This window comes from Hemitrygon akajei, chromosome 8 (genome assembly GCF_048418815.1).
Source record: "Hemitrygon akajei chromosome 8, sHemAka1.3, whole genome shotgun sequence".
Classification (NCBI taxonomy): domain Eukaryota; kingdom Metazoa; phylum Chordata; class Chondrichthyes; order Myliobatiformes; family Dasyatidae; genus Hemitrygon; species Hemitrygon akajei.
This window is the reverse complement of record NC_133131.1, coordinates 55,481,587-55,505,220: the sequence shown is the minus strand read 5'-3', so window position 1 is coordinate 55,505,220 and position 23,634 is coordinate 55,481,587.

Sequence of the window (23,634 nt, the reverse complement as noted above, 5' to 3'; positions counted from 1 at the left end):
GAATTCACCTTCGAAAGGTTAAAAATACACCTTCGAAGGAACAAAAATAATAGTCAAAAATATAGTATAATTGTTAAAGTGTATAAAACAGTGCGATTAATATAAGGAAAACACACTTTAACTTAAATATAAAGTATAGGATAAACCTACACCAATAACCAGAGACTAAATCTGGTTTGAGGAATCGAAAACCATCTTACACGATCAGAATCACTCATTTATTAACGATTAGTGTCTGTAGCAGTAGGGAAGTTCTCCTCCAGATAACTTCTCGCTTCAGATGTAGAAAGGAAAACCTGGCGTGGAACATTCGGTGGAGAGATTCTGAGCTTCGCAGGGTATAAGAGCACAGGTTTTAGATTTTTCTCATAACATTCAGACATCAGAGGTTTAAAAAGAAGCCTTTTCTTCATAACTTCAGGACTAAAATCTTCCACTAAACGGAAATAGTAATCTTGAAATTTAACCATTCCAACCCGCCGAGCCACACGAATAAATTGTTCTTTGTCGTGTACATAATGAAACCGGACAATTACAACCGAAGGTTTAGCTGGAACACTCGGTGATCGACGCCAAATTCTATGTGCTCGGTCAAGTAACGGCGGGTTATGTGGGAAAACCGACGGGAAAGTATCTTTTAAAAGTTGAGCAAAATATTTCGAAGGGTCGTCTTTTTCTATGCCGTCTGGGAGACCAAGTATACGTAGGTTCTGTCTTCTGGACCGATTCCCAAAGTCGACACTCTTGGCTTTAAGTGTTTCCACCAATTTAGTGGTCGACACTAAATTCTGTTGCAATTTTTCAATTGTCAAATCTCGTTTCCGAGCGTCTTCTTGCAGAGATGCGATAAGAACTTGCTGCTGGTTAATTACTGAATCCGTCTTAACCATATAATCTTGAAAAGCCTTTATATCTTGTTTAAACATTTGTTGTAGTTCATCAAATTTTTTTATCCAAAACCTCCATAAACAGTTCATAAGTTAATTCAGTGCATTGCGGATGAGCTTGCTTCTTTCCAATACCGTTCGGGTTGCGCCCAAGTTCTCGTCCTTTAGATCTAAGAGCCATTTCTGTTTGCATATCTTCAAAAATTCACAATAAACTCTTAACTATAAGTCCAAAAAAATAGCAAGAATCTTTTGGTGTAGGTAAAAATAAGTTGGATAAGAGTGATCAAAGGTTAAAAAAAGTAAAGGTTATGGAGCGAATCTTAAACAGTACTCACTCCATGAGTGTCTCCCGCTGACTCCCATGAAGATTTTAAAGGAGTTCGGAAATCCCGAAGGATTGGGAAAGTTAATGTCGACAGTGAAACAGATTCAACCTTTGTTTAATCTTCGCACGAGAAATTAGTAACGAGTATCCATGATAACCCCGTTCTGCCAGAAGAGTAGAGGGTTGGATACAAAGTTTCGGCAAAGAAAGGTCAGTGCCTTTAAGCCGTTTTATTTCCTTCGATCGTAAATCCTTTGGGAAATCACATTCTTCGACTGAGATCAGCAGTAACGCCACGAAAAAGAATTTATTCTCTCAAGGAAAGCCTCTCCTTTAACTGACTGTAAATCATTATTGGAATTTTGCATTATGACTTCTAGGAACTGTTTTTGCATTCTCTCTTTACGAACTGTTTGCACATTCTTGGATCGCAGCTGACTTACGGTTAAGTTAATCGTTTGTTTACTTTTGAGTGTTTTACAGTGTTTAATAAATGTTTTATTTGTTATAATAAAAACCTGTCTCAAATTATATATTCATTGTTGCTGATTTGTAGCAAATGGGGGCCCGTGTGATCTGAATCCATTTTTGAGTTTAAATGTTTGTTTAACTTTTGATCGGTGTTTTGGAAAAAGAGAATACTCGATACTTTTGTTTGAATGGTTTGTTTGTGGTATTCAGCAACAATGAATATTGAACAATTCCTGGCTTCGCCAGACGTGGAGTTATTAGCGAAGGCGAGAAAAAATGATCTATTGGAGATTGCTGGCAGGTTAGAACTTAAAGGTATTTCGAAAGATACAACAAAGCCTGTGATTCAGAGAAAAATCGCAGAACACTATATAGATTTGAGTGTGTGTTGATGTATCGGTTTCCTGTGAGTAATGCAGCGATTCAGTAACAATCGGAACAATTAGCATTGGAACAGTTAAAAATAGAAGCTGAATTAAAACAGAAGGAATTGCAAAGTAAATTGGAAATAAGTCGATTAGAAACTGAAAATAAAAAGAAGCAGTTGGAAGCTAACTTGGAATTACGTAGGTTAGAAGCTGAGAATAAACAGAGGGAATTTGAACTTAAGATAGCGGAGTTAAAGTCTGCGAATCAGTCTCCTGGATCTAGAAAAATATTTGTTGTTAGCCAGGGAATTAAATTGGTCCCTCCATTTAGCGAAACAGAAGTAGAAAAATATTTTCAACATTTTGAAACGATTGCTCTGATTTCAGAGTTGCCGAAAGAGAAATGGTCAGTGTTGTTGCAGAGTGTAATTGAAGACAAAGCACAACAGGTTTATGCAGCTTTAACTGCTGAGCAAGCACTTGATTATGATAAAGTGAAGCAGCAGATATTGAGGGCATATGAGTTGGTCCCAGAAGCTTACAGAGAAAGATTCAGAAATTTCAAGAAATCTGTGGAGAAAACTTTTGCGGAATTTGCCTACGATAAAGCTGTGTGTTTTGAGAGATGGGTTTCCTCTAAAAAATGTAAATGGGGACTATGATAAATTGAAAGAGCTGATTTTAATGGAGGAGTTTAAAAGGAACATTCTCGATTAGATAAGGACATACTTAAATGAGAGAGACACTGCTACATTGCAGGACTCTGCTAAATTAGCTGATGAGTATGTTTTAATTCATAAGAATAATTTTTCTCAAGGTAGAACTTTTAAAAGGAAAAATAACATAGAGACTCAAGGTAAATCAGAAATTAAATCAGAAGTTAGTGAGAAAGTTAAGGAGAAAGGAAAAGCTGTGAAGGAAAGACAATTTGGTCCCATTTGTAATAATTGTAAGAAACCTGGTCGTGTAATAGCTCACTGTTTCCGATTGAAAAAGAAAGAGAAGGAAGCAGTCTCAGATGCTTGTGTGCAACACACTGAAACACCTGTAAAATCCCAATGTTTGATAATCATAAATGAGAGTTTGTTAGAGTCTGACCAAGTTAAAAAGGGATTTGATCATTTTATAACTGAAGAATTTGTATCCTTGAAAGAAGGATTTACTCCGGTGCCAATAAAAATCCTTAGGGATACTGGAGATTCTCAATCACTGATGTTAGACAGTGTGTTAAATTTTAATGAAGAGACTGATGCTGGTGAGACGATGTTGGGAGTGCCCTTATACCTGTATATCTGCATAAAGTGAATTTAAAGTCATGGTTAATTACAGGACTTGTTAAAGTAGGATTACAGCCTAGTTTACCAGTGAAGGACATTTATTTATCGTTAGGTAATGATTTGGCATGTGGACAAGTTTTCCCTGAAGTGCTTTTGACAATAGAGTCAGAGGAACTACGGATGGATTCTAACACAGATTCTTCCTTGTGTGATAACGCGAGCTATGGGCAAAAAGATTGATGTGCAGAATGAGGTTGTTACTCATGACTGTTCAACTCAGGATTCGAATTTTGAGGATGTGTCAGAAACTTTCTTACCCTCGTTATTTGAACAAGATTCTCAGAGTAAGTTTGACCATGAAGCTTGGACTCTGGCTCGGAAGGAGATGATAGCAGAGCAGGGTGGAGACCCTGAGATTATAAAATTAAAAGAACCGCTCTACCAGATAGTGAAATTGAGAAGGAGTCAGTAGGATATTATTCTGAAAAAGGAGTATTGACGAGGAAGCGGAGTTTGCCTACCATTCCTGCAAGTGATGAATGGAATATTGTTTACTAAGTAGATGTTCCTAAAGATTATCGAAATGAGATTTTAACTTTAGCCCATAGTGTGTCCTTGGGTGGACATCAAGGTTATGAAAAACTGTGGATAAGATTTTAAAACATTTTTACTGGCCTGGTATAAGAAAAGATGTGGCGATGTTTTGTATAACGTGCCATATATGTCAAATTGTGGGTAAACCGAATCAAGTTAAACCAATGGCTCCATTACAACCTATTCCAGCATTCGGTGAACAGTTTTCTAAAATTATTATAGATTGTGCAGGTCCATTACCAAAAACAAAAACAAAAAAAAAACTGGTTATCAGCACTTGTTGACTATCATGTGCACTGCGTCTCGGTTTCCTGAGGCAGTACCATTTAGGAATGTAACAGCTAAAACGGTAAAAAAAGGCTCTTATAAATCTATTCACTTATTTTGGGTTGCCTAAGGATATACAATCTGATCAATGTAGTAAATTTATGCCTGGATTGTTTCAACAGATAGTTTATAAATTGGGAGCTAAGCAAATCACTTCGTCTGCATACCATCCAGAATCGCCAGGTGCGTTGGAGAGGTTTCATTCGACACTCAAGACTATGATTAGGACTTATTGTGTGGAAAATGAAAATGATTGGGATGAGGGTATACACTTACTTCTATTTGCAGTGAGGGAATCGGTACAATAATCCTTAGGTTTCAGTGTATTTGAACTTGTAATTGGGCATAGAGTTGGAGGACCTTTGGCTTTATTAAAAGATCAATGGATTAATAAAGAGGTACACACTATTTTGTTGGACTATGTTTTAAAATTTAAGAACAGATTACATAAAATTGTAGCTTAGCCAGGAAAATTTTAAATTTGCTGAGGAGAAAATTAAAACCTGGTATGATAAAGAAGCCGGGAATAGGACGTTTAAACCTGGAGATAAGGTGTTGGTTCTTTTCCCAGTGCATACAAATCCTTTACAAGCTAGATTTCACTGTCCTTATGAAACTGTGTCTAAAATCAATGATGTGGATTACGTGATGAAAACTCCAGATGTTAGAGGGCCAACCCAACTTTGCCATATAAATATGATAAAGCGATATTATGAGAAACATTCTGTTACTGTGACTGTTGTGGTTAATAATAATGAGTCTGATCTCACTAGGGACATAATGGATAATTAATCTGAATTACATTAACATCCCAACGTTGTTTCTGTCAGATTACCAAACTCAACCATTCTGGAAAATATTGATAAGAAATGAGCACATTTACAGCCAGGGCAGAAGCAGCAAATGAAACAATTAACTTTTCAATATCAGGATTTGTTTCCAGACGTTCCTAGAAGGATCACTGTAGTTTCACATGATGTAGATGTTGGAGTTGCGAAACCCATTAAACAACATCCACATAGGATGAACACGGGAAAATGTGAACTTTTTGAGAAAGAAATTAAATATATACTAGAGAATAATATTATTCGACCTTCTAACTCGAATTGGAGTTCACCTTGTGTTATGGTGCAAAAACCAGATGGTAGTATTAGGTTTTGTACTGACTATAGAAAGGTGAATGCTGTAACGAAAACAGATGCATATCCAATTCGTAGAGTAGATGATTGTGTAGATAAAGTAGGAACAACAAAGTTCCTTACAAAGATTGATTTATTGAAGGTGTATTGGTGTGTTCCATTAACGGATGGGGGTAGAGAGATTTCTGCTTTTGTAACTCCATCTGGGTTATATGAATATAATGTTCTTCCCTTTGGGATGAAGAATACCTCAGGTACTTCTCAGAGGATGATTAATTCTGTGATTCAGGGATTAAAGGATACAGATGCTTATACTGACGATTTGGTGACAGCAAATGATACTTAGGAAGCACACATTACTGCGGTAAAGAAATTATTTGAAAGGCTTTCAAAAGCCAACTTAACTATTCATTTAGCTAAAAGTGAATTTGGAAGTGCCACTGTGACTTACCTTAGTTCTGTTGTAAGTCCAGGCTTGGTTAAAGAAAATGGTTAAAGAAACACATTAAACTCCAAATTAGTAACGAAAGGTTTACTGTTACAAGAGGACAATATTTTAATAACTCATATTAAATGCAAAGATAATGTGATTGTTGATTGTCTATCTCGATGTTGAATGTACAATGTAATTTTTTAATGGAGTGATTTTAACATTTGTAACAATCCTACTGTATAGTAAGTTCTAAGATACTGTATGATAATACTATGTATACAGTGTGCATTGTACATTTTGTATGTTTGTATTTATTCTCCTGCAAATAGTTAATTGTTAAAATTTTGTTCTTAACAGAACAATTTTTTTTGGAGGGTGGTGTTACGTACCTGTGGGTATCTTGTACCTGTCACGTGACCGTGATGTACTAGAGACTATGCTGGGCATGAGGTAATGGTCTTGTGATGGTGGAGTGACGTCATTTTCCTGCCAGTGAGAGGTCATGTGATAGTTTTTTTCAACAGGGTATAAAAGTAGAACCCCACCTTGTGACGTGGGCAGTTCATGGCTGAATTCGCCACTGACTCCATGTTGCCGCGTATTCTGATATTATGACGCAGTTTCGTTTAAAAGTGGAGTTTTACTTTCTGTTTTAAGTCTCAAAGTTTATTGCCGGCAGTTTCGCTATAACACTGCCAGTTTGGTCAGTGGAGAGTGAAGATTTTAAAGGAGTTCCGAAATCCCGAAGGATTGGAAAAGTTAATGTCGACGGTGAAACAGATTCGACCTTTGTTTAATCTTCGCACGATGAATTAGTAACGAGTATCCATGATAACCCCTGTTCTGCCAGAAGAGTAGAGGATTGGATACAAGTTTCATCAAAGAAAGGTCAGTGCTTTTAAGCCGTTTTATTTCCTTCGATCGTAAATCCTCTGGGGAATAACATACTTCTATTGGGATCAGCAGTAACGCTACGAAAACGAATTTATTCTCTCAAAGAAAGCCTCTCTTTTAACTGACTGTAAATCGTTTCTGGACTTTTGTATTACGACTTCTAGGAACTGTTCTTGCATTATCGCTCTAAGATCGTTTTCACATTCTCGCTTTAAGAACTGTTCGAGCTGCCGTATCGGAGCTGACTTCCGGTTAAGTTAGCCGTTTGTTTACTTTTGGGTTTTTTACAGTGTTTAATAAATGTTTTATTTGTTATATTAAAAACCTGTCTCAAATCATACTTTCATTGTTGCTGATTTGTAACAAATCCAATCTAATATTTCCACCACTTCGTTGGGCTGGGATTAAATCAGGGGGTTGCTGGCGGCGCAGCTCCAAGAGCGGGAGGCAGGAATTCTCTGCTGTATCTCAATCAATCAGGCAGATAGAAGAAGAAGTAGATATATATGTATGTATATATATATATATATATATATAGAGAGAGAGAGAGAGAGAGAGAGAGAGAGAGATAGATAGATAGATAGATAGATAGATAGATAGATAGATAGATAGATAGATAGATAGATAGATAGAGAGAGAGAGAGAAAGAGAGAGAGAGAGATAGATATACAGATAAATAGATACCAATTGTTTTCTCCCAACATTTTTGATTGGCTTACCATCCAGAAATAAAACTGTATGCATAAATGCTCTAGGTTCTCATAATTCTGCTCCGAGTTCCCCTGGCTCACCTCTATGATTTCCTGTTTTTCTGTAGTTGCCCAGCACTGCGCTGTCGTGCTCGCTTATCTGCCTCATATTTCGTAATCCGAAGTCTCACCACAGATCACTACCGGCTAAAGATGCAGAGATGCGGAGATGCAAAGAGTCAGTGTATCTTCCTGCTACAAAAAAAGAGGCAGTAGTTGAAATGAATCGCTAATCAGCGGCAAATAAATATATTTAGTTACAACAACCTGTTCCCAGAAAGTACAGGGTAGAGATGCCTACATGACTTCAAGTTCGTTAGAAATCGACCCTACAGCCCATCCAGACTGTGTTAAAGTATTATTCTGCGGATTCCCATTGACCTATAACCGGACCATTCCCGTCCAAAACCTTCCCATTCATGTAGTTGTAAAAATTGAAATAGAAACCGCGCCCACCCGTAACACATTGCACACTCTCACCCACGTCGGGTGAGGATGTTCCCCACTAAGTGTCCTTAAACATTTCACCTTTCACATTCAGCCTCACGCAAACTCGGTGGGATAAAACCATGCTTGCATTTACCCCGTCTCCGTCCTTCCTAAATATATTTATCTCACTCAAATTTCCCCTGATTCGCATACACTTCTAATACCCAGGTTCTGGCACAACCCTGTTAATTTTCACTGTACGCCATCGTATTGCTGTGTCTTCTGTAGGTAGGTGATCCACAATGGATAGCATACTCAAAACTGGGCCTCAAAAATGCCATATACAACTTGAACATAACATCTCATTCATGTACTCATTAATTTGACTCATGAAAATCACTGTGCCAGGTCTCCTTACGATCTGTAACGCCACTTTCCAGATCTGTGTACCCAGATCCCTCTATTATATGGTATTTATCAGTGCTCTGCCTGCAGTCAAGTGTGTGTGTGTCTGTGTCTGTGTGTGTGTGTGTGTGTGTGTGTGTGTGTGTGTGTGTGTGTGTGTGTGTGTGTGTGTGTGTGTGTGTGCGTGTGTCTGTTTGTCTGTCTGTCTGTCTGTCTGCCTCTACCTGTCTGTGTTTCTTTGAGCGTCTGCCAGTCTGTCTGTCCCAGTGTCTCTGTTCCAACAGTGGTAGACGGTGACAGCAGAGCGAGATAAGAGGGAGAGAGAGACAGATGAAGACATGGAAATGGAATAAAGCCGGAGCGAAGACGAGAACTACAAAAAAAAACAACATTGAGTGGTTTGGACTGTGGGGTATGTGATGAGTATACTTTATGATAGACAGTATGATACGTACATATATTATATATTATAAAACACCACTGACGTTAGAATAAGCATAGTGACTCGGTGTGGCAAGTGACAGCAGCATTAAATTTGCTGGAAATTTGAACTGACCTAAAATATGCTTGGAGATGGATTTGATATCGGTGGTATGCAGTCTCAATGGAAATTTTTAAACACACCAATCTCACATTGCGAGGCAAGGGAAAGGCTCTTTTCACACTTCGAAGAAACAACTTACCAACTGCGTTGACGAATTAGTTAGTTCACATTCCGCACGAAATAACACACAGTCACATCGCGAAAAAAAAACCTTCCATCTCGTCCTTCCTCCCAATATAAGGGAAAGCTCATGGAATACTCAAATATTTTCCTCGTGAGTCGGCATCGGTCAGGAAGGATCCCGACCAGCCGAACATTCCATCTTCTCATTGCTACCATTCGAGAGGGCGGTCAGAAATACGAAGACTCGTATTCAATATTTTAAGATTCTTCCCCTCCACCATCGAAATGCTGAATGTTCCATGATCCCACGGACACTTTCTCACTGTTATTATTTTGACTACTTAATTAGTCTTGCAGCTTTCACTTTCATATTTGTTTTTCACTGTACATCTGCTATAAAGCAATAAAAGAACGGTATATATCGGTGACAATAAAATGGATTCTGATCTATCGTTCGTTCGCTTTGTGCCGTGATAAGCCGGCGGTGAGGAGGTACATCCCTACCAAAGGATGTGTGAGGCGCTCCTTCCATCCGCTAGTCTGCAGGTCACCCCTGGATACGGTGTGACGCGTGCTTAGCCCCCTGGTCAGGGTCACGTGACACATGGAAACAAGATGGTCAGAGGAGCAGCTGCTGCATATTCGAAGCCTTGATTATGCGACTACTGCCGACAAACAGAACATCTCTGAAGAGTATTGACTGTGGCAGGGATCACTTATTTTCTAAAGACACTGTCCAGAGGAAGGCTATGTGTAAACGATTTCTGCAGGAAAAAAATGCCGAAAACTCTTATGGTCTTGGAAAGACCATGATCGCTTAAGTCTGATCTGTACCAACCCCATTCAGCAGCATATGGTCGCCGAATTCTTCTCAAAATCCACTCGGATTCTCTGAGGTCCACATTCTTTGCTTTTGGACAACCTGGTGTGCTCTTCACCTTTCCAAGATGGATCTTCGCTCTGTTTCGTGATACTGTGCTGTGTATGTGCCTGTTCCTGAACTGCTCTTCGATGGAATCAATTCAGAGTGGTCGGGAGGGCTGGGCCGCCAATGAGCTAGTATATCATTTTCGATCGCAATAAGATCAGGCTATCCAACGAGGATTATGTTAGTTTCGAGCTGTGTTAATTCGTCAAACCATTAAAATGATTCAAATGTATTGTCTGCCCAATGAGGCTCCAACCAAACTCCCCTGCTTCAGAATCTCACGCTCTACCTGTTGACTTATCCTGAGCGCAGTGACACACTTCCATTATTTTTTTTTATATAAGTAGAGTAGATCTAAGTCTGGTAATCTGAATATTGAAGTGTGAAAATAAACCAACCAGCTCCAACAATCGTCAGACCAATAAACAGCTCCATTTATACATGGACTCCGTACCTGGACATTCTGGCACCTCCTTATTTTGTTGAAATTATGTTCATCAGTTTCCTGATTCTCACCAATTTATCTGCACATTCATTGGACATCTTCTCGACCAATAATTGATTGACACCCATCAGCCAGTCACCTGCCAAATTAAAGCCAGGCCAGACCTTTGTTTTCTTCCGCAACAGTGTCTCGTGAGGTTACTTTAAATTCAACTCCCACAACTTCACCTTCTGTGCAATGCAACAATTAACAACGTCTGAAAACTATTTTTGACATTAAAATGTTAAAAATTCAGTCCTTGCTTGCTCGAAGTTAGACACTCACACCTATTGCGAAGACATGTTTATGCAACACTTAGTTGGATCCTGAAGTGAAGAAACAAATAACGTGCACCAATTTGAAGGCAAAGTTTCTCTATCCTGTCCCGCATTTTCCCTACTCTGTTTTGTGTTCTCCTGACGCTCCGGATTGCCACAGTGTAATGCTGTGACTAACTGGTAATTTCACATTGCAAGCAGATGCATTCACATTCTCCACTTGACAAGGAGTTGTGTCCTGGTGGCAAATGACGTGCAGGTGAGCTCGAAACTGCGAGAGTGTATTCTATGAAGATATACTACGGACAAGCGACCCTTCCAGCCCTGCGGGCCGCGCCGCCACTAATCCATTGATGTAACTCGGGCCTTATCACGGCCCGATTTATAATAACCAATTATCCTGGTAAACGGCACATCTTTAGACAGTGGTAGGAAACTGGAATGATCGGAGCAAATTCACGCGTTCACGGGGAGGAGGTGCAAACTCCATACAGATGATGATCTTCAAACTCCGACAACCGAGTTTTAACAGCTTGGCGCTAACCACGACGCAACGAGGCGCCTGTAGTTATGGACATCGGCGGAAGGAGAATGGGAAGAGTGAATTGCAGAGTGAGGTAGAAATATAAATGGAGGGCGAGAGAGGCGGGGGAGGTGACAGGCTCGCGGCATAAGTGACAATGTGGAGGCCGGAGATGTGAATGAGTTTGGAGAAAGGGGAGGAAGAAAACGGACAGCGTGGTAATGAGAGAGCAGGAAGTGTGGGGGTGGGGGGTAAACAGCACGGAATACTGATAAAAAGTGGAAAAGTCATTGGAGAAGGAAATGAAAAGGGGAGGAGGAAACATTGGAAAACAGAGATATTCATGTTCGTGACATACGATTTGAGTTTACCAACGTGGAATATAAAGAGTTACACCTGCTGCCTGTGAGTGTACTCATCATGGCAGAAGAGGAGATCATGGACTGATATGTCAGACAGGGAATGGGGACAGGAATTGAAATGACTGGACACTGGGAATTGCGATTCTGTTGATGGAGCACAGATACTCGACGCAGCTTTAATTAACTTGAATAAGGGTCGCGGCCAGAGACATGGACTGGTTATTCCTTTCCAAAGAGGCTGCCTGACCTGTTAGGGTTTTCTAGAATTTTGTGCGTGTTGCAATTAATTTGGTTAACGGTTTTCAGGCGTTCAGTGTCTCTCTAAGTTTGGATGCGAAATTAGTTTACAGCTCTTCACTCAATTACAGGAAGGTTAGAACCTATTGTTGTTTATATTTGTGTTGCTGTGATCTATAACAGGAATAATTTTCAGTGTGAAACAGAGCACCCCATTGTCAGTATAGCATTGGTCTATGATGAAAAACTTTTGGAATGGACAGGATTAACAATAACAAACATGAAAGCGAGAGGGGAGCCGGAGAGTGTTTCACAGCACCATTCACTGTCTTCCCGAATCGTCTTTGAGATTTTGCAATTTCGTGTCAAGCTATCCGTACCTCATCACAATTGTATTTTAACTTGAAATACATCATGTTTGTTTTTAGCCGAGCTGTTAGAAGTCACGTCAGCCTTGTGTAGTATTGAATATTGAGTGTGCTGGAGAAAGTATAAATGAATGACCTTAAAGATTCATCAGCTCAGATTTTCTTCAGCGAGATCGCGGGCAGCTGGAAGACAGGTTGAATCTCACACAGCATATTTGAAACAGTTTATCGTGTGAAAAAGATTTATTACTTGATCATTTCCGTCAATGGTGTTCCTGGTAAGAACAAGGGCGAACTAACATTTGCAGTTCTCTGTGCGCGGTGTTTGGACTCGTTCAGTTACCACAGGGTTGTGATACCGGTGTATCAGAGAATGCGGTGCTCTCATTGTAACAAAACACTGTGTTCGTTCAGAAGTTCCACTGCCGTTTAGTCAGTGGCCTCGGCTAAAAATAAACCAGCAGCTGAAACAGATGTAGAGCGGAAGATCGGGGAGATGGATTCAATCTGTGGATTCATATCAAAATTTCATGTTTTAATTTATTCAAATGCAAAGCCTTTCTCAAAGTAAACGCTCTCGGCACCTTTACGGGCTATTTCGTGCTATCCAGTAGCAATGCTATAACATGATTTAAAGGTATTGCTCTGTGTTTTAAGAAATTCTTGCAAGTTTGAAACGAAACCTCGGCGAGATTCAGGGACGAGATGTAAACATCACCTGCCTGTTACACTCCGAACCATCGGAGTTTCAAAATTGAAATAAGGGTCTGTGTGCGTTTCAGTGTACCAGGCTTTGTTTCCCCGTCCTCTTACCCGTGAAGTTACGAGGGAACGCAACTGTGTCCGTCAGAGGCCAAACGGAAAAGGTTCATGTGATATCCCACTCTGGAACAATAAGCATCGAAGTATTTAAAATAAAGCTACAGCAGTTTGGAGAAATCCCAAAAGAGACCGATGTTTTGAGGTACCTATATTGTCTTTCCTTTGGAAATCTGATGGTTTAAGCACTACCGTCCAAAATACCCGAAGCATTCAGAAACTCAGACAAAATCTTTAAAAGCGAAAATTGAAAGTTTCGGTTCGGTGCCTTGACATAGTGTGAAGGAACCGCGTAGTTTCAGATTTTAAAAGAAGGGAGCCAAGCGAGGCTTCTCCACGCAAACTGGAGGAGGAGACGAAAACATATAAACGGGGAAAATACATTTGCTTTAAATTTGTAAATAGACAGAAGAGGAAGGAACAGAGTTTTGCTGTAAAAGGAGATCCCAGAACATAGGTGACAGGAACCCACCAATCGCCATCGCCGAGAAATTTGCCGAGGTATCCAGGTTTACACATCAGTCGCAAACCTGATGGTGGGAGATTTATACTGATTTCTGCAAAAAGCTCTCGGCCTGCTTACCAAACGCTGACACTCAGTACCGAGCACCGCACACTTTCACCCAGCTTACATGCCTGTCAGGCATTTGCGACTCACACTTTACACATTTTTTAACTTCCTGGAATGAGTTGTGCCCATCTGATTGATATCAGTTTCCAACTTGTTTCTGCTTTGAGACCAATGGAGCGGACAGACAGTAATTCACTCATTCTGTTTGTTGTTCTCCCAGTGAATATAGTGGCGATGGTGATTCTTTCCTGGGGAAAGTGTGGCCGCTCCACCTGCCACTCGCTATCTGGTGGCCATGGCAGCGGCGGATGTACTAACTATCGTCGCTGTGGACATATTGTGGCGAATCAGGTACTATTGCTTCCCCGGGACTTTCCTGGACATCACTCCGGTGTGCAGTGAGATCTCTGTCCTGCGATTTCCGGCCACAGACTGTTCTGTCTGGTTCACTGTTACTTTTACGTTTGATCGGTTTGTCACCATCTGCTGTCTGAAACAGAAAGCAAAGTGTTGCACCAGGAAAACTGCCGCTATGGTTCTGACAACAACCGGCGTTCTGCTGTGTTTTAAAACTGCGCCCTGTTTCTTTGTATTGCAGCCTGTGAAAGTGATTGACAATATACCCTGGGACTGCATTCCAGGCCGGGATACTATACCGATCCCGGGTGGGTCCGATATGACGGTCTTACTACTCTTCAAACGCCATTGATCCCTTTCGTCTTAATGCTCAATGGTATGACAGTCAGACACATTTTAGTGACTAGTTGCGTCCGTAAGGGGCTGAGGGGTCAGAATAAGGCGGAGAACCGCAATGACCCGGAGATGGAGAGCAGGAGGAGGTCTGTGATCTTACTTTTCACTATCTCCAGAAGCGTCATCATCCTGTGGTAGGTGAAAGTTGCCCATTTCCTTTATTACATCATTGCCGGATTGGATCAAGATTTTTACACAAAATCGAGATATATTCTTCAACAATCCGGAGGCATGTTGCTGATATTAAGTTGCTGCACAAACACGTTTATTTATGGGATAATTCAGCCCAAGTTCAGAGAGCAGTTCTTCAGCGCAGCAAAATATCCGCTCACGTCAGTTATTCAGTTGATTAATCAACAAACTTCCTAAGTGTCTCAAAGGTGGTCGCAATGTGTTCCCGCTTGACACTAGTGACACTGGCAGTGATTGGAGAACGTGGCAACGTGGAGAGACACAGCACAAGAACAGACTTTCAGTTGTCTCTGCATTGCTGATGCTCCCTGCTGCCTTTACCTGTTAACACATCCTTCCTCTTCTAATACAGCGTGTCTCCGGAAAACCAAAGTTTCCGCAATGATGTCAAATTCAGCATTGCTTTTTATTCTGACAGGAGCACACAAGCTGTGTTGCCCATAAAGCATTTGCTTAGCTTTATTACATTTTCGCTTTAGTAATTCGTTTGTAACTATTTTCTAGATAAAGTTAAGGTTGTTGAAAGTAAATTCATTGTGATGTAGCGCGGCATGCGATGACGTCACACCCGGTTTCGCCGCGTCTTGTCGGTAAATACCGGTTTGGAGGAACGGGAAGGCGGGGGCTTGTGTGTGCAGGATCAGCGCGAGAAAAGTTTCATTCTGCGCACTGAGAAACATCATAGAATCAACGCCGTAAGTTCATAAGACAATCGATATGTTGGAGTAAAAATGTTAACGCTGATTCTGTTATAAGTAATGACGGTTGATAAAGTTTATTTTCTTGTGCTATTGAAAGCATTGCTGGAAAGTTTGTGTTGAAGTGTATTTAAAGTTGTTGATGGCGTAGATAGATTCTGACTGTATGTTGTACTTTAATGAGACATTAATGTAATGTACTTTGCTGCAGTTTAATTTTACAAGTACTTATATGCCAAGAAGGAAACAAATACTGTATATATTTTGTATTGTTTTATCAACAGTTTTCAACATACGTTAATGTGGAAGAGTAAACAGTAAACGGTTAAACTTACTGTGATCCTGCCTTCATTCACTACGGTTTAATTCGGCGTTTAGTTCAGAGTTTCTACACCTGCACGAGAACATTACAGTGAAAAAGCGGCATGACCAGGTGTTTCTACAAATGGTATGATGGCCACGCGGTCAAGCGGCAAGTCGTTGCCATCCAGCGCCAGGAGCAGTAGGGCATCAACAAACAAGGCTGCCCTCGCAAGAGCTATAGCAGAAACCGCCAAGGTGCGAGCGTCGTACACTGAAAAGGAAGCAAAACTGAAAATGTAAAGGGCTACCAAAGAAAGGGAAGAGGCTGCCAGAGAAGCCGAAAACCAGTTGGGAAAGGTAAGGATAGAAACAAAGTTAGAAGTGCTGACGCTACGCCGAGAAGCCGATGCTGCCAGGGTGGAAGCAGAAATATTAGAAAGCGCTGAAGAAATGCACGGACATACGCCATAGGCGCTTCGATTACTGGGGCCAACTTTAATAGTAATTAGATATTATCTCGCGGGTCAAAGATAATTCCACCGCGGGCCGGATTTGGCCCGCGGGCCTTGAGTTTGACATATATGCTTTAGATAGTCCTACCAGTGTGGATAGTTTGCTAAGTGCTTTTACCACAGACTTGGCCTTGATATTCCAGAGGGGCACTACTCTATGGAACCTAGACACAGCACACATAATCGTTAACAGATACTCGTAGCGAGCTAGAGTCCTTGGCATTGGACCCACACAATCCACTATGACCCTGGAAAATAGTTATCCAAAAATAGGTATCGGCCTAGGTTGTGCTGCTGGGATCACCTGATTAGGTTTTTCTGCATGCTGGTAGGTATGACAAGTCCTGCACAAGTTCACAACATCCTTCCTTAAATTAGGCCAGTAGAATTCCTTCATAATTCTATTTACTGTCTTTTTTAATTCAAAGTGTGCACCTGAGGACATACTTTGAGCCACGTTTAAAATCCCTGTAAACTTTCGGGACCACTACTTGATGTTCAATATCCCAATCCTCACTGGCAAGCACAATAGGTGGTCTCCCACTTCCTCAGTAACACCACATCATTAAGATAATATCCTGCTGACTCTCTCTGAACCTCCTCTTCTGTGACAGCTGCCTCCTTTAACACAGCAATTTAAGAATCTTGACTCTGTTCTGCTATAAATTCATCCATCGACAAGGACAAACCTTTCTCATCTTCCTTACTCTCCTCACCCTTACTCCCCAAATCCTGATGGAACATGAAAGGTAAAAAAGTCTCTGACAAACTCCCATAAATTAAACTCCTGTCCTTGCTAAGTGCGTCAGTATCTGTGCGTAGGTCGTCAGCAACAAGCTTGCTTGTTAGATGTCCTGCTGAACTAACTTCACCCTGGATAGGTGCTAATTTAATGTTTATCAAACTCAACACCATCAATAAGCTTGCGAAGACAATGTTTACATTATAAAAGTTCCCAAACAATCCATCGATTTCGTTTCTTCGACCTTTACTTCGATTCGTTCCCATAGTAACCCAGACAGGTGGTCTCTCAAAACCAAAACAATCATTACTCCTCACATCAGTATGGTGAAAAACAACTGCATGACTTTGGAGTGGTTCACTTCCAACTCCTAAAACAGAAGTAATAACTTGAGGAACTAATTACAATATGGACGTAGTTTGCGTCAATTAACAGGAAAAGGCATAAGAGATTGGGAGATAAAAAACAATTTCAGGCTGGAATATGCCATAGCAAGTGGAGTTGAAACCATCGCGTGCATCTTCCAGCTGGAGATATTAACAAAGGAATACAAGAAAGCAAGCGTCAGAGTAGACCGACCAGCCCCTCAAGCCTCTACGCCATTGATTATAATCATGTTTGATCTACGTTGTCCCCATTGCGTACTTGCTCTCCCAAACACACAGGTATTTAATATGTATAAAGCTAAATCTGAAATATAATATTTTAAATATTTATAATGTTTGGGCTCCCACATTCACAAGGTGGAGAATTCAGATGCACACCCCCCCCCCCCCCGTTAAACAGCGCCTACCTATCCATTTATTCTGTCCCTTTGTTGGAGATTGCTCTACGTGAGATTGCATCTCATCATCTATTCAGTCAGTACTACTTCAGATCTTCTAGGTGCGATATTCTGCAAACTCCCAAACAATGCGCAGTTAATCGGGCTTAGACTACCTCTACAGACAAACTGACTACTCAAGGAATTTAGCGGGCGAATCTCCTGCAGACTCTCACCATGTTATGTTTTCTTTTGATAAGGGAAGCATACGAGCATCAGTCTTTTTCACAGCGGAAAGCATTGCAAGAATATTGAGTGTTCAAAACTTCGCTAATTTCGTGGAGATTCGAGGGGACATCTGCAAAACCGAATTTTTCTTAAGGAATGGGGAACGTACAGCGAAATAAATTTTCATAAAACTTGCATCTGATTTAGTTCAGCCTGAAGCCAGAGAATGTGCTCAAACATAATCACAAATGTCTACCTCTGTTGCATGGACAGCATTATAACCGGCTGCATTACCGTCTTGGGGCGGCGGGTCGGAGGTGGGTGATGGTGGGAGGCTGTAGGGCACTTGGGCAGGATCGAGCTGGAGTTGTAAATTTAATCAGTGCCATCATGACAAGCCTTCACAGTATAGAAAACTTCTTCAAGGTTTGGTCGCTCACCAGGCGGCGCCCATCATTGCTGACACCTATCATGCAGGACAACCCCTTTTCTGACTGTTGCTATCAGGGAGAAGGTACAAAAGCCTGAAGGCACACACTCAACCACTGAGAACCAGCTTCTTCCCCTCCGCCATCAGATTTCTGAATGGACGTTGAAGCCATGGACACTACTTCCCTACTTTTTTTTTGTACTGCTTATTATAATTAACTATATATAAATCGTACATGCAAAGATCAGAGGAGGACCGGAAAAGACAGCATTATAGTATACTATCAAGATTCACGCCGCACATCGATTTGGAAATATGTTTTTTTGCCACGTGCAGTTGTGGAGGCCAGATCGTTGGGTTTATTTAAGGGAGACTTTGATAGGCTCTTGATTGGATATGTCATCAAAGCTGATGGGGAAAAAGCGTGGAAATGTGTTTGAGCAGGAGAAAGAAAGGGTCAGTCATAATTGAATGTTGGAGCAGACTGGATGGGCCAAATGGCCTAGTTCTGTTCCTATGTCTTATATTTTTATGGTCTTCTGTAGCAGACAGACAGCATGGGTCCAGAAAGGGTAAATCATGTTTTACAAATATGTTGCAGGTCTGTGAAGTGGGGACTAAAATTTATGATAACAAAAAAAGAGGTGATATCATTTACTTGGGCTTCAGAAGGACTTTGAGAAGAGGTGAATATTCAAATTACAGGAGGTAGGGAATCAGGGTATGTGATGCGAACGTTTACAGAATTGGTTCAAAAACGGAAAGGAAAGAGTGATGGTGACAGGATCATTTTCACACCCGGACGATGTTACAAGTGGGGTTCCACAAGAATCAGTTTTGGGGCAGCTGTTGTTTTTATTTACATTGCTGATTTGGATATGCGCAGAACTAATAAACTAGTTAACTGTGCAGATGACACAAGATTAGAGAGATGGGTTAATAACATTCACGCAGCAGAAACAATACAGGTAGATCTTAACAAAATCCTGATTGATGTGGGAAGATAAATGACAGGTAAAATTTAATGTAAGTAAATGCAAAATATAGGAAGTAGAAGTATTGGATATAAGTATACAATGAGGGCCTTGAGTGAGAAAATGCATTTTATGAGAAGGATTTGAGTCTCCTGGAAGACATCACTATCAACATCTAAACAATGCACTGAAGAAATTAGGGAGGCTAATATAATGTCGGGCTTTCTACTGCGCTCAGAGGAGTTCAGAGCTAGAGATGTCTCCTTCATCTGTTTCATGCACTTGTGAGCCCACGCCTTGAGAACTGCGTACAAATCTGATCTCCAAATTCTGGAAGCGATGTGAAGGCACTGGAAAGAGATCAGAGAATGAGCGACTACTCTCATTGCAGGACGGCAGGGTGTGAGCTATGCAGAAATATTGAGTGAATTAAATCTGTTTGGCCTAAATTAACATAAATTGAGAGGAGGCATGATAGAAGTGTTCAGAATCATTAAGGGTAGAGGTAAATAGGATGCCAACTGCTACTTCAAAATTAATCCATCAAGAAGGAAACGTGGAGACTGGTTGAAGGGAGATTTCAGAGTAACATCAGAAAGCAATTATTTACAGAGTGATTTGACAGATACACAATGAACACAACACTTTCACACAGAGCATAGACTGAAAGGTACAGAATGAACTCCACACTCTCACACTGTAGCATAGACTGAGAGGTACAGGAAAAATGGATCTATGGTCATGCTGCATTCAACTCTAATGGCTTTTCAAAATGTACTAGACAATTTGGGGTCAGCCTGATTTCTGAGGCTCTGGAAAGACATAAAATACGTGGTGGAGCAATTATAACATTAATGTCCAAGACAAATGGATCAGGCAAAAATATTATAGAAATTTGTATTCAAGCCTGGAAAATAGCAGATGTAGAGTGGCTAGACATTCAGTTTTTTTACTGAGTAATTATTGGATCTTAACTTTCATCATTTATGAAATTAGAAGGCCATTTCCCCTCAACTTTGAAGACATTACAGCAAACAGAATTCTGACATTTATTAGATCTCTATTATAATGCAACATTTTTTTCTTAATTAACTTACTAACTAAATAAATATTCAAGTTGTGTATTTAATAAAATCCCTATTTTATTTTCCTTTTACTAATATAAAAGTGTGGATTTTAACTTGAATTACAATTAATGCAGAATAATTCCAGTTATAGAACATTAAACATGAAGCACAGTTAGGCCATTTGGCCTGTTAACTCAGCTCGGCAAGTATATTTTTAAAGGAAAATTTTTGCTTATCTTCCTTAGAGTAATTGTATGATAGCACCAGAAAATTTCGTGTTTGCATCTGACAAATGTGAGATGATGAATAAGATTAAACAATTGCATTCCTATTGAAATTCAGTTTTACCGTGGAGTGTAAAGGAAGAATATTTTGGCACAGTCAACCAGAAGGAGTAGTAATTTCTGTGGCTAGTCCCAGTATAGGAGATATCATAGGTCACTAATCATTTCAGAGTACTCCAGAGACAAATAATAATTCAGTAAATCCCGATAATGTCCAAACAACTTTTTAGCCTTGAGCAAATGTATACTTGCTATTACTGTGACACGGAGGTGGCAGGAAAACGAACCGAAGTGCAGGACTCCGACGCGGAGGCAGGATCAGAAGGCAGAATCTCCGTAGCGAGTGTAGAATCGGGACCAGGCTGAGTCAGGACCTGAGACTTGGTTTACGGAGAGATACGGGGTTGAAGACTTGGAGCAAAGTTCCTCTCTCTCTGAGAGTCGACTAACAATCTGGCAAGGGCTGACCGGAGCTGTCAGAGTCTTATCCTCTGGTGGCTAATGGAAACCAGGTGCTGGTGATTGAGAGGAATTGGGAAAGATTGGGAATCAATTGTGGGGATTAAGGACCAATTAGGGAGGAAAGGTAAAAGGTGGGAAATGACAGCCAGGACCATGACAATTACAGTCTTTTGAGAATTCTCTTGGATGGTCTAGTAGAATTATATTTTTTTTTGATTAATCGATCTATCTATAGCTCGGCATAGAGGTTTTACTTCCAAGGTTATGAAGACTAGCGAAGTGGTAGGTGCCGCAACAACTCCAGAAAGGAAACAATTGTTACAAACAAGAGCAAATCTGCAGATGCTAGAAATCCAAGCAGTATACACACAGCGCTGGATGAACTGTGCAGGCCAGACAGCATCCATGGACAAAGAGCACAGTCAACGTGTCGGGCCAAGACCCTTCAACTCAGGGAAAAGAACACACTCTCAGATTCAGAATCAGTGTTATTTTCACCGGCAGGTTACCTGAAATTCGGTAACTTAGGAGCAGCAGTTCAAGGCAGTACATAATCGAAAATAGTTAGAAAAAGAATATAAAATTAATAATGATACTAAATAAAAATGTAAATCAATTACAGTATGAGCATATTGAATAATTTAAAAACAACGTGCAAAATCAGAAATACCATACATTTTTAAAAAAGTGAGGCATTGTCCAGAGATTTAACGTCAAATAATTTCGATGTATTTGTCTCCAATCGCCCCAATATTTACATTAGAGACAATGGTATTGAATTAAAGTGTTTGTTTTAGCAACTGTAACTAAGAGAGTTAGTGAGGTTGGATAACCATATCTCTGGAGACAGATCCTCTGTATAAATCAGGCCCGAATGGAATGCATCAGCTGTCTGCCGGAGCTGGGAACTCAGGTGCAAAAGAATTCAGAGGTTCTCAGTGAAATGGTATATCCGGTCATTCAGCGGGTAAAAGACATTTACTATCCTTTTATTTCCGCCTTTGGAATTCCCGGTAAGCCGCCGTGGTTGGATGTTGAAGTTTAATTCCAATGTCGTGATTGATTCTGCCGCAGGTTTAAACTGTCACACACCAGTCCCGGTATTCGGCATTTCAGGAATGGAATGAAAACACCTGGGACTATAAATGCTGGGATTTCTGTCTAAAAACAAACCGCTGCAGGAATTCAACGAATCGGCCAATTTCTGTAGGACTGAGCGCGTCAGGCAACAGTTTGTGATCAACAAGGGGATGTTTGTGTCTCTGCTTTTTGTCTTGTAGGGGCTGCACAGCATTTGCAAATACTGTGTTTATAAAGGTGATTACATCAATTTTATTCTATGCATTTTTATGTGAGCGGTTTTCAGAGTTAGGTGCAACAATAAAGCATTGGCTAGTAGTAACACTTGAGCAAATGTGAGGAGTTCCGTGTTGGAAGACGAAACTGCAGTCGATGTTTAATATGTACCTACGATATGACTGTATGCAAAGCAGAAAGAAGACCAATTAGGCCAATTAGTAAGATGTGGCGCTTTATAGTTATCACCATCTTGAAAGGTATTCGATTCTATCTACATCTGACACTGTTACAGACATCAAACTACGGCACGGAGTTTGCTGCTGGACATTGAATTCCTCTTCCCTGCTTCCCTGTGATGGATTCAGTGGGAGGAGTCATGTCTGTCTGTGAGGTTGAGTCAGACTGCGCTGTATCTGTTGGAATCAGTCAATGTTCTGTTGTATAGTCAGTGAGGTGGCAAATGCTGGAATAGGAAACAAAATCGGGGAATGCTGGAAACACTAAGCCCCAAGTAGCTTCTATGGAAAGAGAAACCAGTTAACACTCGTTCCAGGTGTCTCTCTGAGAACAGTTCTGAGGAGAGTTACTTTGACTGTTTTTCCACATATTCTGCTTTGCCTGGACGAGTGCTTCCAGCATTTCCTCTTTTTGTTCCGTCCTTCGACTGTCCCTGTCGCGAACAGGGATCGCCCAGGACGTTGATGATTGTCTGATGGAAGAATTCCGCCATCAGCGTCCGGATTTATTCATTTCATCCAGACGAGACGCCAAAGGCGCCGGTGGAAAATGTTTCATTCAGTATTGAATCTGAGGAGGTAGTTACTCAGTTTTAGTTTTCGGCTGCCACAACACATTTCTGTCATCAGTAAGGAATCCGTATTCAGATCATATTGAGTTTAATTCACTGTGTAAACTCCTTCTCTGTCTCCGGCTGTTCTGCGCCCTCTCTCGACCCTCCCACCACGAAAATCAACGAAAGAGTGCAAATATTACAGGAACCCCTCAAACTGCTGCATTGGCTTCTGCTCAGTATTTTCTCAATTTGCTGTCCCCTTTATCTCTTCCAGCGAACTTGGTAGCGATTGTGATCCTGTCCCGGGGAAAGTGCGGTCTCTCCAAATGTATCACTCGCTACCTGGTGGGAATGGCAGCGGCCGATCTCCTGGTCGTTATATCGGATCCTCTGCTGTGGTGGACTGCTCGGAATTATTTTCGCAGATCATTCCTGCGAATCACTCCTGTGTGCAGACTTGTCAGGTGGTTGGTTGCAGCGAGCACTGCGGCCTCAGTCTGGCTGACTGTCGCATTCACCGTCGATCGATTTGTGGCTATTTGCTGTGAAAAGCTGAAAACAAAATATTGCACCGAAAGAACGGCGGCTCTGGTTAT